General features: G+C 41.8%; 1 pseudogene across 1 annotated transcript; it reads right to left on the bottom strand.

Annotated features, from left to right (window-relative positions):
* Positions 1 to 2,471: 2,471 nt before the first annotated feature.
* Positions 2,472 to 3,821, bottom strand: LOC307194757 (ubiquitin carboxyl-terminal hydrolase isozyme L1-like; annotated as a pseudogene). Its single transcript has one exon. The product of its transcript is annotated as a ubiquitin carboxyl-terminal hydrolase isozyme L1-like (transcript).
* Between the last annotated feature and the right edge of the window lie 12,649 nt (positions 3,822 to 16,470).

Below are 16,470 nucleotides of genomic sequence, written 5' to 3'. Positions count from 1 at the left end.
TGAGAAATAGGGAAGCAGCCTCTTCCATCTGTAGAAAATTGCGTGGTGGGCTGAGAGCCATGGGTCAGAGGATCAAGAGTGGACCCCAAGCAGACTGGCTTCCCCCTAATAATTGCAGTAGTAGATCACATTCATGGAATGTTTAATATGTTCTAGACCTTTTGCTAGCTGCCTCACATGGATTAGATCATTTAACCTTCACCACCACCCTGCAGGGAAAGAACTGTTATCACTGTCATTTTACAGATATGAAAATTGAAGCTTGGAAAAGCTAGGTAACTTCTCAAGGTCACATAGTAAGGAGTGGAGCTGGTATTTGGACTCAGATATGCCGATGGGTCCCTCAGTCACTACATTTCATTGCTTCCCCGTGCCTGCTGGGTAAGGAGGGCCTTCGTGTATGTAACCTGCCGGAGCTCTCATCCTCAATATCCCAATCCAGTTTCTTTTCGGGAAATTTGGAACCTTTTTTGTCTTATGCCTTGGAAATACTTTCTGTCAAGCCGGGTTCAGGCTGTTTTTATCCTGTTGTCCTTGAAATGCTCTCTCTCCACCTGCCTTTTCCCCCCAACCCCCTGAAATCTCTTGAAGTTGATCTACAGAAGAGTTAAATACATATGTAATTAGAAAGCAAGAGGGAAAGGATGGGCCTGGAAGTGCTCAGAACTGAAATTTGGGTGTTGACCCCTCTGGCAGTATTCTTCCTTACTCTGTCTAGTGACTTGAATATGGCCAGCAGACATGAAATGTTCCTGGAGATTTGAGTCACTATTGGAGTTCAACTTCTTCTTGGTTCAAATTCTTTTTAAAAATGAGACAAGGCTTACCCAGGGTAGGAAATGAGTGGTAATCCATTTCACAATTAAGGCAGTCTTCTTTTTTTTATTTCTGTTGGAGTATATAGTTGATTTTAAATGTTGTGTTAGTTTCTGCTACACAGCAAAGTGAATCAGTTATACATATACATATATCCACTCTTTCTTAAATTCTTTTCCCATATAGGTCACCACAGAGTACTGAGAAGAGTTCCCTGTGCTATACAGTAGGTCCTTATTAGTTATCTGTTTTATAAAGGCGGCCCTTGTTACCTCCATTAACCCAGAGAAAGGTTGCTGGGAACGTGTGCCTCCAATTTTCTTGCTCCCATTTCCTTCTTAGAGGGAAAATAAGGTGATTTCATTTAGACATTTTTACTCTCAACTCTATTTTTTAATAAAGAATTTAAGTTATTTACTTTCATCCTTTGAAAGATGAAATCTCCTTGAAACACAGTGTTGACCACTTAGATCACTTGGGTTATGTATCTAGACCAGGACATTATACTATTCATTAATGGTAGCAATAATAACCATTGGAAATACTAGAATGCATTTGTAGAGAAAATTCCAGATATCCTCAAGACACCTTCAAAGTGTTGACGAGCCTCAATTAATAATCAAAATCCATGCTAGATCACTGAGATTTTAGATAAGAAATCATCCTTAAAATTTTTGCTACTGGGCTTCCCTGGTGGCGCAGTGGTTGAGAGTCCGCCTGCCGATGCAGGGGGCATGGGTTCGTGTCCCGGTCCGGGAAGATCCCACGTGCCGCGGAGCGGCTGGGCCCGTGAGCCATGGCCGCTGAGACTGCGCGTCCGGAGCCTGTGCTCCGCAACGGGAGAGGCCACAGCAGTGAGAGGCCCGCGTACTGCAAAAAAAAAAAAAAAAAAAAAAAAAAATTTTTGCTACTAAACATGGTGTAATCATTTTCAAAGATAATAGAAATTTAATAATATATTGAGTAATGGAACTCAAAACTGTCATGCATGACTACTAGATTAGACCTAGCATCTGTTGAGAAATGTATCGTTGAAATGGGCAAGCACAATTGTGATTTGTTACTAAAATGGGAAAAAAATGACGAAAACATCTCTGCTCAGTTGAAGAGGTCATCCTTCCTTTATCTTATTCAGCTTCCATAATGAAACTTGTATTACTACTTTAGTTTGTTTTGTTGTTTGTTTGTTTTGTTATTTATTTATTTATTTATTTATTTTTTTATGGCTGTGTCGGGTCTTCGTTTCTGTGCGTGGGCTTTCTCTAGTTGCTGGGAGCAGGAGCCACTCTTCATCGCAGTGCGTGGGCCTCTCACTGTCGCGGCCTCTCTTGTTGCGGAGCACAAGCTCCAGACGCACAGGCTCAGTAGTTGTAGCTCACGGGCCTAGCTGCTCCTCGGCATGTGGGATCTTCCCAGATCAGGGCTCAAACCCGTGTCCCCTGCATTGGCAGGTGGATTCTCAACCACTGCGCCACCAGAGAAGCCCCTGTTTGTTTTTTCTCTCTTAGCAGCAGAAAAATTTTATTCCTTTTAAGGACAATTAAACCACATCCAAGGCCTTAGCTTACAGTCACAAACCAACGTAGCCATTAAAGCATTAGATATTGAGGTATAAGACATGCAACGAGGGGAATGCTTTGCCATCAGAGGGTGACACCAAGCTTGCTCAATGGACAGTGAGCTCTGCTAGTGAGTGGGCGAGGTTGAGGGTAAGTGCTTATCTGCAGAACCGAAGGAGAACAGAGGTGCTCTACAAGTACTGAAGCATTTCAGACCACATAGGTAGGGATATACTTTCGCGATGAAGGGAAGGGGAGAGAAAATGAAGTGCCCCCCCCCCGCCCGAGGCATTCGGCTGCCTTGCAGAGGGCCACGGCGGAGGAGCAGACCTCCCCTTGCCCACGCTCAGTGACTTCTCTGCAGACCTGGGCGGCGTCCTGCAGCAGTGAGTCCTCTGAACTGGCGCCACGGTTCACCGGAAAAGGCCTCCATCCATCAAGTTCATAGAGGTGGCCATCCACGTTGTCAAACAGAATAAAATGAACGTTCACTTTGTCATCTACCCGACATTGGCCGTCCTGTGCCACGGCATCATGGGTTCCCTGGAGGGCCTCATTCTTTTCAAAGCATTTTGCTCTGTCTTCAGGGTACAACTTCTCTGTTTCAGAAAGAAACTATTTCGGAACTGGCCCATCCTCGAACTCCAGTTTGTCCTGATTATTGGCCACTGCATGAATGAGAGTCCGATGGTTCCACAGGAGTTGCCAATGGTCTGCTTCATGAAGTACACCTTAGGGCTTACTTCTTGTCTCTTCAGCTCTTCAACCTGTTTTTTCCTGAAGTTCTCATGCTGGGCCATGAGAGGAAAGAGCCGCAGCAGCGCTCAGGCAGGCGCTGCCACCGAGCCCGAAGACTTCTCCTCCAGGCTCAACATGTCCTCCAAGCGCCACTGGCCGGCGACCCCCAGCCGGGCCAGCGCCTTGTTCAGCATCTCCGGGTTAATCTCCATCGGTTTGAGCTGCATCTTCGCGAACTAGGGAAGGAAGCACAACCCAGAGAAGAGGAAAAACAGCCACTACTTTAGTTTTTGTATCTTGTCCAGATTCTTACTCAAAATATTAGCCAAGTCATGTACTATCAGTGCTTCTCACTATTTAATTAGGTTCAAAATCTTACCGTTTTATCAAGTACAGATGGATTCGAAGACTGAGAATCACCAATATGTCTGTATGAAAGACTCCTGGGAGATAATGAGCACGAGGAGATTTTTATTAGGAAGAAGGAAGAATTGAATTAGTGAGCTGGATCTATATCTCTATTGCTAAGCTTCAAAGCTGCTTGTTTCTTTATGCTTATGTTAGAAGTAACTCAATTAAGCAACAGATTTTTATTGAGCATAAAATGTTCTGGGCAAGGTGATACATGAGGGATATTCCCAGACACAGAGGAGGGTAACACATACTCTAATTTAAGGATTTAGATCGGGAGATTAGAAATACGTACATAAAAATATTATTAAAAAGTATAAGGTAAGTGTGAAATGTCAGTGTGAGCAATAAATGCTGAAGGAATTCACAGAGTTTGCTTCAGGCTAGAGTAATCTGGGGAGGCTTCATGGAGGAGGTGGGATCCGATCTGCACTTGAAAGGATGCCTTGATGGACAATATTGTTGCCTAACCACCGTCCATTCACCCTTCTTTGCATATCTTTCAGAAACCCTCTCCCATGCAGGACACATACCTCAGGGAAAGCAAACTCCATCTTAAACTCCAAGGGAGAATCCTGATTAGTCTAATGTGAAGTCATCATGGTAATCCTATCCTCTCTTTCTTCCCCTCCCCCCATGGTTTGTTCAGGGAGCCAAACTTAATGCCAATCAGTGACTGGCATTTCCCCTAGCAATGGTCTAGGAGGTCCAATCAGTCTGAAAGGAAGAACCTTTGTTCCATAATAGGGAATAAGATTTTTTTTCTCTCCTACTGTGCAGGAAAAGGATGTTGGTTGCCCTGATTGCCTCTGGCAGTCTTTTTGAGCTCATGAGGGCCCCTGGCACGTGGAGGAAGGCTGAGGCTGGAGAATAGGGGAGATTCAGAGTTGGAGCCCTATTTGTACTGTGTCTGGAGCTTGATCTGCCTCTAGATCTCCTATTGTATGAGACAGTACATTTCTTCAATGTTTAAGCCAGATAGAGTCAGGTTTTCTGTAACCCCCAGCCAAAGTCATGCAAACTGCTATCAAATAGTAGAGTTGATTCCTTTCCTAGCATATATTTACCTCTTTTCCTAACAAAGGAAATAAATTAAATGCTATGTGTGTTGTTTTTTTTTTAGGGGGGAAGGGCAGGAATCCCTCTACCATTTTGCCTTGTGGTTTAAATGGGAGAGACAGTCTATTAGCTCCAAGTACGTCTGGATGCCATGATTGATTCAGACAGACATGGGCATAGGAGACAAGAGAAAGTTGCTGAGGCTTCTGAAAAGAAGCTCCTTTCCCATGGGAACTACCAGATATATCTTTCTCTACTCCCTGTGTGGTCGGGGAGCAGAGATGGGTTGTGTTAGTTTCCTAGGGTGACGGTAACAACTCACCACAAACTAGGCGGCTTAAAACAGAAATGTATTCTCTTCCAGTTCTGGGGGCTAGACGTCCACAATGAGCGTGTTGACAGAGCAGTGCTCCTTCTGAAGGCTCTAGAGAAGAATCCCTCCCCTGCACATTTCTAGCTTCCGGTGGTTGCAGGCAATCCTTGGCGTTCCTTGGCTTGTGCTGCACCACTCAAGTCTCTGCCATCATCTTCACATAGAGACACACAGGGCGAGAACTGTATCCAAATTTCTTTAGTCTTATAAGGATACCAATCATTGGATTGGGACCCATTCTAAACCCAGTTCGACTTCATCTTAACTTGATTAAGATGAATCAAGGGACCCTATTTCCAAATAAGGCCATATTCACAGGTTCCCAGTGGACACGAGTTTTAAGGAAACATTATCCAAGCCTGTACAAGGCCTCTTGCAGCCAGTTTTGCCCTCCTGAAGGAAGCCAGCCTGAGAATGAACCATACAGAGTCAAGGTGATCTCAAAGTAAATGACGTCATTAACCTCTGGAGAAAACCGCCTAAAGTTTATTTTACTTTGGATAATTTAATTTATTGAAGCCAGGAAATTTCTCTTTTTATTTAAGTCACTTTGTGTTGAATTTTCTTTCGAGAGTTTCAAAAAGACTTCTGAGAACTTGATACGAATTTTGTTGAGAGACAGGAAAAGGTCATGCTATATAACAGGGAAAGGCAGGAGGAAAAAATCATGAGGATAAAATGAAAGGAGTGTTGGAGTGAAGGTTTGGCTAGAGGGGAGTATTTATTGGAGGAGCAGAGGGGCATAAAGTTGTACAGATTGGTTAGTGTACGTTTTTAGAGGTCTGGAAATGTCAAACTAAATAATTTGAACTTTCTTCTGCAGGCAGATGGTGTATAAGATGGTTTCTGAGCATGGAAGTTGAATCAATTAACATGATGTTTTAGGTTAATTAACAGTGAAGTGCAAATTATATCGGAAGGGGACAGAAATCAGATCAGAACTGACTGCCTTGATGTTTCCCAATGCAATCAAGAGGAGAGACCTAGCTTCTCATTTCTGGACTGGGATTCAATCCATCCTCCTTACCTAACCTGGCCTTCTTCCTGTTCCTAGAACAGACCAGACTCATTCTACTTGAAGACTTTTGCATTGGCTGTTTGTCCCAAACGCTTTTTATTCCTGATCTTTGCATGGCTGTCTCCTTCTTACCATTCAATCGTCATCTCAACTGTTGCCTCTTCAAGAAGACTTCCCTGACCAGTCAATCTAGAATAGCCTCTTGTCCCTCTGTCAGACTGGCGTATTTTGATTCTCAGTAAACTGAGTACCATCTGCTAGATTTCTCATTTATTTTTTTATTTTTGTAGCCCCTCCCTTCCCTGCCCCAACTGCAAAATAAGCTTCATAAGAGTAAGGAGCTTGTCGGGTTTTCATGGCCATTTCTCCAGTACCCTGTAGGAGCTCAGATAAATATATGTGGTATAAATGATTAATAAATTTGGCTTTGAAGTTTTAAAATTGCTGAAACATTGAATCAATAGTTTAAATAACTTTTAGATGAGCAAAATTAAATAATTTGGCTAATCGGGAGACAAACTATTTCCAAAGTTAATTTTGCTCAAAAGGCAGGCAGGGGTGGAAGAACTAAAATGCATATTTTTCTCAGAGTTCCGAAAAGACAAGAGTAATTTTCAAAACAACACTCTTGTCTCCTAAGGCTGTTTCTACCAGAAATACCCTGGGCATAAAGAAAAGCTCTAGGGAACTTTGAGGGAATATATATATATATATATGTATATATATATATATATATATTTTTTTTTTTTTTTTTTTTTTTTTGCGGTACGCGGGCCTCTCACTGTTGTGGCCTCTCCCATTGCGGAGCACAGGCTCCGGACGCGCAGTCTCAGCAGCCATGGCTCACGGGCCCAGCCACTCCGCGGCATGTGGGATCTTCCCGGACCGGGGCACGAACCCGTGTCCCCTGCATCGGCAGGCAGACTCTCAACCACTGCGCCACCAGGGAAGCCCTGAGGGAATATATTTAAGCTTTTCTCTTTCCATTTTCCCTAGTGACAGTTTCATTTCAAGGCCAGCGGTCTATAACTGGCTCTAGTTTTCTAGAGCAATTTACGTCTCTCAAATGATTCAGAATCAGACTCCTTTGTCATCACTAGAACTGAGCCCCTGATTTGTTGTCTAGCAGTGGATACCTCTGTGTTCTTTGCCTGCACCAAAGTGCTTCTGACCTCAGCGTGAAGCTCTCCATTATTATTTTCCTTGAAATATGCCACAGTGCATTTACCAGCTCATTATGAGAAATCTTTGTTGCATACAATGAAGACCGAACAAGCCTCAACAAAGTAATGAAGGAGCACATTCTGTGATGCAGAGAACTTTCTGAGCCAGCCTTTCTCCATGGCTCTCCTGGGGTGCTATTATTTATAATATACTCCTGTGACTTTTTCTGAGATTATAATGAATGAGCTTGTGTACATTACTGATCTGCTTCTTTGACTGAATTAGCTGGTAAATTATTTGAAGTGGCCTCTCCAGGCCATGGGAAAAAAGATCTGTGTTAGGTTGAAGGAACTGGCAAGGCTGGGTAGATTGGCCACTAAATTCAAGTTACAAATATAGTAACAGCTCAAAAGGGACACATCTTAATTTACTGTCAACCAATGTTGGGAATGAAACTCTAAGGGCCTGATAAATATGTCCGACTTACTAAAATTTTTATAGTGAGTACTATTTAAAATTACTGGGATATTGGCTGGAATTTGGAAATTTTTGTCACCCAGAAATTTTTGTTTTCCTCCCTCTTCTCCCACTTCTTCCATTCCCCTCCCCCTACCTTCTCCTTCTTAATAGTTTTATTACTTATGGCATTTAATCAGGAATGTCTTTTGAACACGTACCCTTTTTAAAAAGACCTCTTTTTAAAGTAAAAACCTCAAGGAAATTAATGGAGTATAGAATAGTAATTTTAATAACTATTTGTATATTTTAAAATGTTTGACCAACACTGTGTTTCTAAAGTAAGTAATTTTTTTTTTATTCTTGGAGAAGATATAGTTCTCCCATAAATAATTTGTAAAAGTTGTAATGAACCATTTTTTTAATTAACTGATATGCATGCTAGAAAAGTTAATGTACCATAAACTAAATATGTATAAGTTTATTAGCGGGTGTGCCTGAATTTAAAATTATCTTAATAAATGTGTGCATTTAACTGACTGGTTACATCGGGAAGCTATTTATTTATTTCAGTGACGGTGACTCTCCTAAAACGTTTTTGGACTGTCTCTTTGGAGGAGAGAGTCCAAAATCAGTGTTAAAAAGTATAAGATCAACTCGTGTTATAATCTTTGGGATTATGAAATGAAACAAGAGATTCTGCAGCACTTTGATTGATTTTCTTGTGCGGTTCAGAGCGTATGGGGAGTCACATTTTGTAGTACAATAAATATTCCTGTTTCCTATTTGGTTACTGTCTAATTTGCTTCTACTCTTCAGAGGGTAATGTTTCAGATTCCTAGTGATCATTTGACTTCATTCCTCTTTTGGAGCCAAGGAACCCCTTCCACCACTGCAGGATACAGAACAGGGCATTTGCAGGCATCCCGGGGTACATTTTAAAGGCACCTCATCTCCCATCCCTGCAGAAACCACTGTACTGCAACAGCAAGTTAATGGAAGATATAAAGTAAGAAAAAAACTGTTAACTCCACGTCCCTGAGATAAAAATCTGCCCTTTAACTATGCATCTCTGAGTTCTCTAACAATGAACACAGACAGATTTATAGGGGGCCAAGACAGTTCACTGGTGAAACAAAGAAACAGTGGGAAATTTATGGATTTCAGGCACAAAAATAAAGACAGGACTGTACTTGAATGAGGATAGGGACACCACCTCATTAATCCTGGTTTCATCAGCATCCTTGATTCATTAATTCATCAGATATATATTCAGCATCTGCTAGGTGTCAGGCACTGTTCTAAGGGCTCTAGTAGCAAACACACTTTTCCTTGTCCTCATGGAGCTGGCATTCTGGTGGCAAGGACAGATCTATCATCTGTCTATTCTGTTCTATCTGGATATGTGTGTGTGTGTATAAAAGGTTCAAGTAGTTATAAAAGTAATGAGGAAAAGTTCAGTGGAGTATGAAAAAGAAGGTGATGGGGACATTATTTTAGAGAGGGTTTGAGGAAGGCCTCTCTGGGCGGGGATTGGGGAGGTATTTGAGGTGAAACCTATTCACATCACAGAGAAACAGAAAACCTAACAATGGATACTAGACAATGATATCCTTTGTAAAATTCTTTGGCCTCATCGCCCTTGGAATTTTTTCTCTCGGTACCTTTCTCCTGAGGCTCCCAAGCCCTGCTCAGCTCTCTTCCCCAAGCTCTCTCCTCCCTTCTCTAGTTTCCTCCAAGCCCTGCTTATTTCTTGTGCAGAGAGTTTATCATTTTCACTATTTCCTCACATTATTCTGACCCTTACCCCCAGACTCACACCAAGCTTGAGATATTCTTTTCCAAGATGGTTCTGTCTCTTAGTATAAATCCGGTGCCAGCTATCACAATTATTTTTTGCTTTATCACACTTCGGAAAATTCTCTCATTTAATTGTCATAGGAACAACACTATGGAATTATCTCCATTACAGTTGAAGAAAATGAGATTGGTTAGAAGTTTTAAGTAATTTACTAAGGACAAACATCAAATGACAGTGTTAACACTTGCACCTGGGTTTGTAATATGAATAAGGTCATATACACATATATACATCTATCACATATATACAGACGGGCTCTGGAATTAAATATACCTGAGCTCAAATACGTGGCTGGTCCTGGCACTACTTAGGTAGGTGAACTTGGGCAAACTTCTTAACCCTTCTGAGCCTCAGTTTCTGCATCTGCAAAATGCGAGTAATAGCAGAACTGATCCCATGCTACTGTTGAGAGGATTAAATAAGACAGTGCATGTGATATGTTGTAACCTTAATGATACAGCACCTTATACATGTAGCATGGACAACCTTAGCTAGAAGCTCTGTGAAATAAAAGTGAAAAAACTTGTTCAGTATCAACAATAAATGTATCTTTAAGAGAAGCAAATCAAAATCAAATTCAGAAATGTTTATTTTGCAGACTGTGGGGCGAGGATGGACTGGCCTCTCCCCAAGTCCTCTACTCCTCACTTGGAACGCAGCTTCATGATGCTGCTTAGCCAGGACATCCCATCTTGTGACCTTCAGACACAGACAAAGTGACACCTGGGAATAAAAGTCTCATTGAAAAGGGAGCATGTTTTCATACTTAGGGATTGAGGTCACCAGGATACGGAATAAACTATCAGCTGTTTTGTTAGCAAATCCTTACTTATTATTTATATTTTCATAGGCAAGCCTCAGTAATGCTGCAGTCTTCATGGTATTTATGTAGGGGTGGCTGAGACATTCGTATAAGGAAGTTGATCCTTCTTGCATGAAAAACTCTTCAAAATATCTGCATCATAGGATTATCACACATTTTACTTCTTGATACGATATCCTATACTAGAAATAACTATTTTAAAAGTCTTATTTCTTATGAAATAAGAAATAACTTGGGAGATGATTTGATAGAAGAGAAGTGAGATCTGAAAGTTAAGGAATTATTTAACAAATTCAGATTTACCCAGAACAATTCGGTTTAAACCCAATTACCAAAAAGTTGCAGTTTTTTATGTTAATGGATAAAGAAGGTAGATAATCTCTAGATTATCTAACAAACCTAAAATGAACCATTGCTTAAAATGAAGGTTTAGCAAAAATGTCTGATGAGTGTCCCTTTTTTGTTTTTCCTGTCCTCACTGTGGAGAGGGTGCCAATGAACAGTAAAGAGAAGAAAAATGAAAGAGACTGGTGACTCCACCTTGACCACTGCTGGGTGGTCGCACTGTTAATTTAGTAAATGGGAAAGCTTATGGTAAAAAGCGGTTTATAAATCAGGAGGATTTAGTTGTTACTGTTACTGTTTGTATTATAGTCCCTTGAGTGGTTCTCTATTTCTGAGAGCAGATTAAAAATAAGCAGGCCTAAACTCTAGTGGGTATAAATTGGGAGAAAACTCAGCAGGGATTTTTTTTTTTTTTTTAATATGAGGGTTGTTTAAACAGTGAGTTAACGGCAGCCACAGAAACACACTCTTTGACAATCTGCAAAGTCTGAGTGGTTCTGGGATGGCTTCACTTCAGGTCTCTCTGAGGGAAGGAAGCCAACTTTCAGGGTGTGATGACCTTGGTATGTTTAAAATCACCCAACTCACTCAGAATCAAGACATATGCCTAGCATGCTAAACTAGCAAAGGGAAATGAAGCATCATTTAATCTGTCCTCCTATAGAAAAATCAGAATTTGGTTTGAAAGAGTTTTTAAAACCGTCAATCACCGGACTAAGGACGATGCTCAGGACACCCTCAGAGTCGGTCAGCTGTACCCTGTGACCAGGTGAGACGATGAAAACCTGCAGATATCGGAAAGCCCTGGCTCCTTCCACACACAGAAGCAGACCTACTGTGCACACGGCCGCGTACGCTACTGTAAAACCGTATCAGGTGCCATTCCTCAGGACTGCGCGTCTTCTTCCAAAACTTGTATTGTTTCATTAAGTCAAAAAATATTCATTTAACAATGACCATGTGCAAGACTGAGTTAGGAACTGTAGGAAATGCAAAGGAAGAGGTTATGAAACCCTTTTTCAAGAGCTCAGAGTCTGGTCCAGGATTTCTCACCCTCACACCGTTGCGGTTTCTTTGCAGTGGGGGCTGTTTTGTGCTTTGCAGGATGTCTAGTAGCATCCCTAGCCTCCACCCACTATAGATGCCGGCACTACCCTCCTCCCTTCCTCCATTCTAATTGTGACCGGCAAAAACATCTCCTGGTATTTCTCCATTGCCTGGGCAATGTCACCTGGGGTCAAAATTGCCTCTGTTTGAGAAGCACTAGTCTAGTACTAATGATAAAACATGTACATAAATAACACTAAGATAGTCAACGATGGACACGAAATACAGACAAGTGCTGTGGACGATTACAGCAAGTAAAGATTTCTTTCGGTTGATGGCTTCCTGGAGAAGAAAGCATTTACAAGAAAGTCTTGCAGAATTCCTAGAATTTAGAAATAGAATGAAACGAAGGGCAGCCCATGTTGTGGAGATACCAAGGAATGGAGGCATGGATGGCGTAGTTAGCCTGTAGGAAATCGTGTCGGATGGGGTATCGGGGCAGTTCCTGGAAGGTCACTTACCTCTGATTAACGAGGGCTTATTCTGTGCTTCGGTTCTGATGGGGACATTCCTCTAGGGATAAACTATGGGTCGGATGTATTGGAGTTGGAGGATATTGAGAGTTGGACTGTAGTGTTGGCCTGGGTAGTGGGTTATTTAGAGTCTAGGAGACACTGAGTGGCAGGGTTAGGAGAATACAGACCTGCCAAAAATTTTAAAGGTAAACTTAAAGCTTAGGATTAAAAAGAAAGAGGAATCAAATATGACCCAGCTGTTTGGAGCTTGGTGGTATTATTAATAGAAATGGCAAGTGTTGGAGAAAAGCAGAGGTAGGATTACTCTGTAATGGCCTGTATGGGAAAAGAATCTAAAAGAGCGGATGTATGTATAAGTGATTCACTTTGCTGTACACCTTAAACTAACAACACTGTAAATCAACTATACTCCAATAAAAATTTAAAAAATTTTTTAAATAAAAAAGAAAAGATTAGGGGGCTTCCCTGGTGGCACAGTGGTTGAGAGTCCGCCTGCCGATGCAGGGGACGCGGGTTCGTGCCCCGGTCCGGGAAGATCCCCCATGCCACGGCGCGGCTGGGCCCATGAGCCATGGCCGCTGAGCCTGCGCGTCAAGAGCCTGTGCTCCGCGGCGGGAGAGGCCACAGCAGTGAGAGGCCCGCATACCGCAAAAAAAAAAAGAATGAATAAGTGGTTGGATGCAGGCAGGAGGGGCTAAACTAACAAAAAAATCAGCATAAGAGAGGAGAATATTTAGAAGGTGGATCTTCATTTTCTAATGGGCCGAGGGAGGCTGGGGACTGGAGGTGAGCTGACGGGACATAAGGGCAGAACAAGCAGGAGGCAGTGATGAACTCAGTATTCCAAGAAGAACATTAATATTCCAGAGTTTCTGAAGCTTGCCTCCCAGATGCTGAGCCTGCCTCTGAATTCAGCTTCTAATTTTTCGTTTCTTTTTTTCTTCCTTGTCTTCCTCCACACTGAAGACAATTTGTTCACAATTTTCTGCAAATGAGATGACAGAATGGGGTGCATATTCCCAAGGCACACACTTGAAAAACTGCCTCCTCTCAAGCTTCAGGTTTATTCGGAAGCATTTTTGGGTCTGGCCCATCATATTAGCTTCAGAGATGCACCACAAATGTGAGTTAATGTTGTGGCGGTTTCATTATTGCCCTCAGCTGCCCATTTTAATAACTGTAATTTTCTAATACATTTATTTATTGTTTATTTTCCTAAAGAAAATTTTAATCTTTTGGGAGAATTCATTTAAAAAAAAAAGACGGAAATCAATTCATTTGTGAGGCATTGCCTTGCACTTAAATATGGGCTGCTCAGACAGCCGGTGTGAGGTACAACACGCTGGAATCCATGTCACCTAGACATCTTGACAAGGCTTTCTCAAATATATCTTCTACCCTCTTTCTAATCTATTATCTTTCTTTGCCTTCACCTCTTCTCTTTTGGTTTCTTTTTCTTCTGTTTTGCTTTATCTCCTTAATGAAGTGACTCTTATTCATATTTGCATCCCTCACATAGTAGTTGCTCAACAAATGCTTGAACTAGTGAATGCTTTTGCTCTTCCTTTTTACTCTCTTTTGCTCTTCTCTTTCCTCATACTTCGCCCTTTCTGCTCAGAGGGAATAGTACACATCAAGTCACAGCTATAGACCCTTCTCGAACTTTGCATAAGAACTTTGCCCCAGCACCCGTTAGTGTTGTCGTTTTCATCACACCAACCTTCTCCCTGGTGTACCCAAGTTTCCTAGTTTCTATTCCTAAACTGACACTTCCCAGTATATGTTCTATGGAGCACAGTCATGAGAAGTTAATTTGTCCAAAGCGACAAAAAAATCCATAGCCACCTTATTTCGTTTAAGTGTTTTACCAGGTATTTCTCAAAGTCTTTGAAATTTGATTTTTCAAAGCCTTTCATGTGCCAGTAAGAATCTCCAACAGCAGGTAGAGAATGCAGTACTTTTCAAATGTTTGACCAGAGAACTTATCTCCCTCCTCTCTCAGCCCAAAACTTCTCACGGAGGCACACTTGCAAAGTGCTCCCCAGCCTGTTTGGCAAACATTCAGGACAGGGTACTCTTCACTTAGGATGCAGGCATCTGCTGGACAAGGTTCATTCCCTGCACAGAGAAGGGACTGAGATTGATATAGAAGTTTGAGAAGAGAATATTTATTGAAGATCTACTCATTTGCAGACATCATGCTAGGGACTCTGATAATAATTATAAGAAAAATATACATTGACATGTTTTATCTCATTTAGTATGTATCCCTTCATTAATACCATGAGGCAGATACTATTCCCTTCATTGTATAGATGGTGAAACAGTGGCTCAGTTGGTTGACTTATCCATGGCTCACAAGCTAGCAAGGAGCAGACCTAAAATTCCAGACCACATTTTGTTTGAAATGAAACCAAAGCCGGAACATTTTTTCTTACACTGACTACTTGAGCAACTGTGGCAACCATTAGCCAATCTACCTCATATGTAATAGTGAAAAAAGGCACAAACACAACTAAGAAAGAAGTCTTAGACAAAAAGTGGACAAGGAGTTGGAGAATCAGGCAGGACTATTGGGTATGGTTGTTCAGGTTGTGCACTGTACCATTTGAGTGAAGTCACATGAATGGCGCTCTCTACAAGAAAGAGTGCAGTATTCAATGTCAGCAGACATATATGCCAGCTCTGGGAAAGGTAGCCAGGTACCATAGTACTTTGAGTTTCAGATGCAAATGTAAATTTTGAGCAAGAACTCAAGACAGAATAATAACCAGTTTTAGGAAAACAATATGTTATATGTGAAAATGCACTAAAAACATATTAGAAACTTGGATATAGTGCAGATTGGCCAGAAAGAGCTGATACTTCGAGATAAAGCAAAAATCTAGCAGGGAGTCACTTTGTCACTTTCATAATAATCATGTTTCTAATATCTGTGGATTTACTCCCCTTCCCTTTTTCCTTTATTTTTTACCAGCTTCTGTCTTTAAGAGTTTCCACTTAAGCTGCTGTGTTCTCCACTGATGGCTGAGCCAGTCCTGACTGGGGCAGGAAGAGATATCAGTAACCTCACACACGTTATCTGGTAGAGTCTGAATGTGATGCTTTGGCCTTCAACCCAGGTCCAGTGTGCCAGGATTAGCCTCTGAATCCCAGCCTCTCTCGTCTCCTGTCACATTGGCCCAGTCATACAACAGGTTCTCCATGTCCAACACACAAATTCCTTGCTGAGACCGGCAATCTGCTGTGAAAACCAGATTTCTTATTAGGTTTTGTCCTCAGTGAGCCCTCACCTAACGTCTGCAGGAGACTGGAAGATTACTGGCCAAGATTTCCATCGTGCATATTGGAAAACACACAAGCTTTGGTGTTACACCCTCGTCGGTACAAATTCCAGCCTTGTCGCTTACTAGCTATGTAAGCTAGGGCAAGTTACATAACCATGTTGGACTTCACCGTTCTCATCTATGAAAGGAGCACAGTGTGGACTCCCTCACATGAGTTAGATCATCTATAAGGGCTCTGATGACTCTTCCCCTTCTTCTCTGAGGAGGACTCATGGGGTAGATATTTGTTAGGTTGTTTTTCATTGCAGAGAATGGTTACTCAACTCAAAGTTATTCAGACAGTGAGGACATTTATTGGCTCATACAAAAAGGAATCCAGCCTAAGGTTGGTCGATCCTACCATTTAATTATGTCATCAACAGCGAAGGTTACCTCTATCTCTCCACACAGCCATCTACAAAGAAGACTTCACCCAAAGGTGAATTCTCTACCTGGTAGTGTGGCGGCTTCGAGTAACAATCAGTGCCATATGCTTTTCCATTCACTTTTGGAGGAGGGTGAGGAGAGAGAAAGGGAGAGAGAGGGAGATCTTTGAACCTGAGCTGTGGAACCCAAGTCCTTCCAATTCATTTGCTTGGACCAATTTTAGTCATAACAATTATTGATGCAAAAATTGCCTGATAGGGAAATGTTAGACACTGACTGGTCTAAGTTCCTGAACCATCACTGGTCAGTGAATTACCATGATTGACGAAGGCCAATAAGGGCCATTCTTAACCCTACGTGCTCTGGCTTTGGTTTCAAACAAGATGTGGGCTGAAATTCTAGGTCTGCTCCTTGCTAGCTTGTGGGCCATGGACAAGTCAACCAACTGAGCCACTGTTTCACCATCTATACAGTGAAGGGAATAGTATCTGCCTCATGGTATTAATGAAGGGATACATTTTTTCCTTAGATTCTACAGGGTGAAAAACCCA

This window comes from Stenella coeruleoalba, assembly GCF_951394435.1.
Source record: "Stenella coeruleoalba genome assembly, chromosome: 11".
Taxonomy (NCBI): Eukaryota; Metazoa; Chordata; class Mammalia; order Artiodactyla; family Delphinidae; genus Stenella; species Stenella coeruleoalba.
Note: the sequence above shows the minus strand (reverse complement) of the source record. Positions and strands in the feature narration are given on the sequence as shown.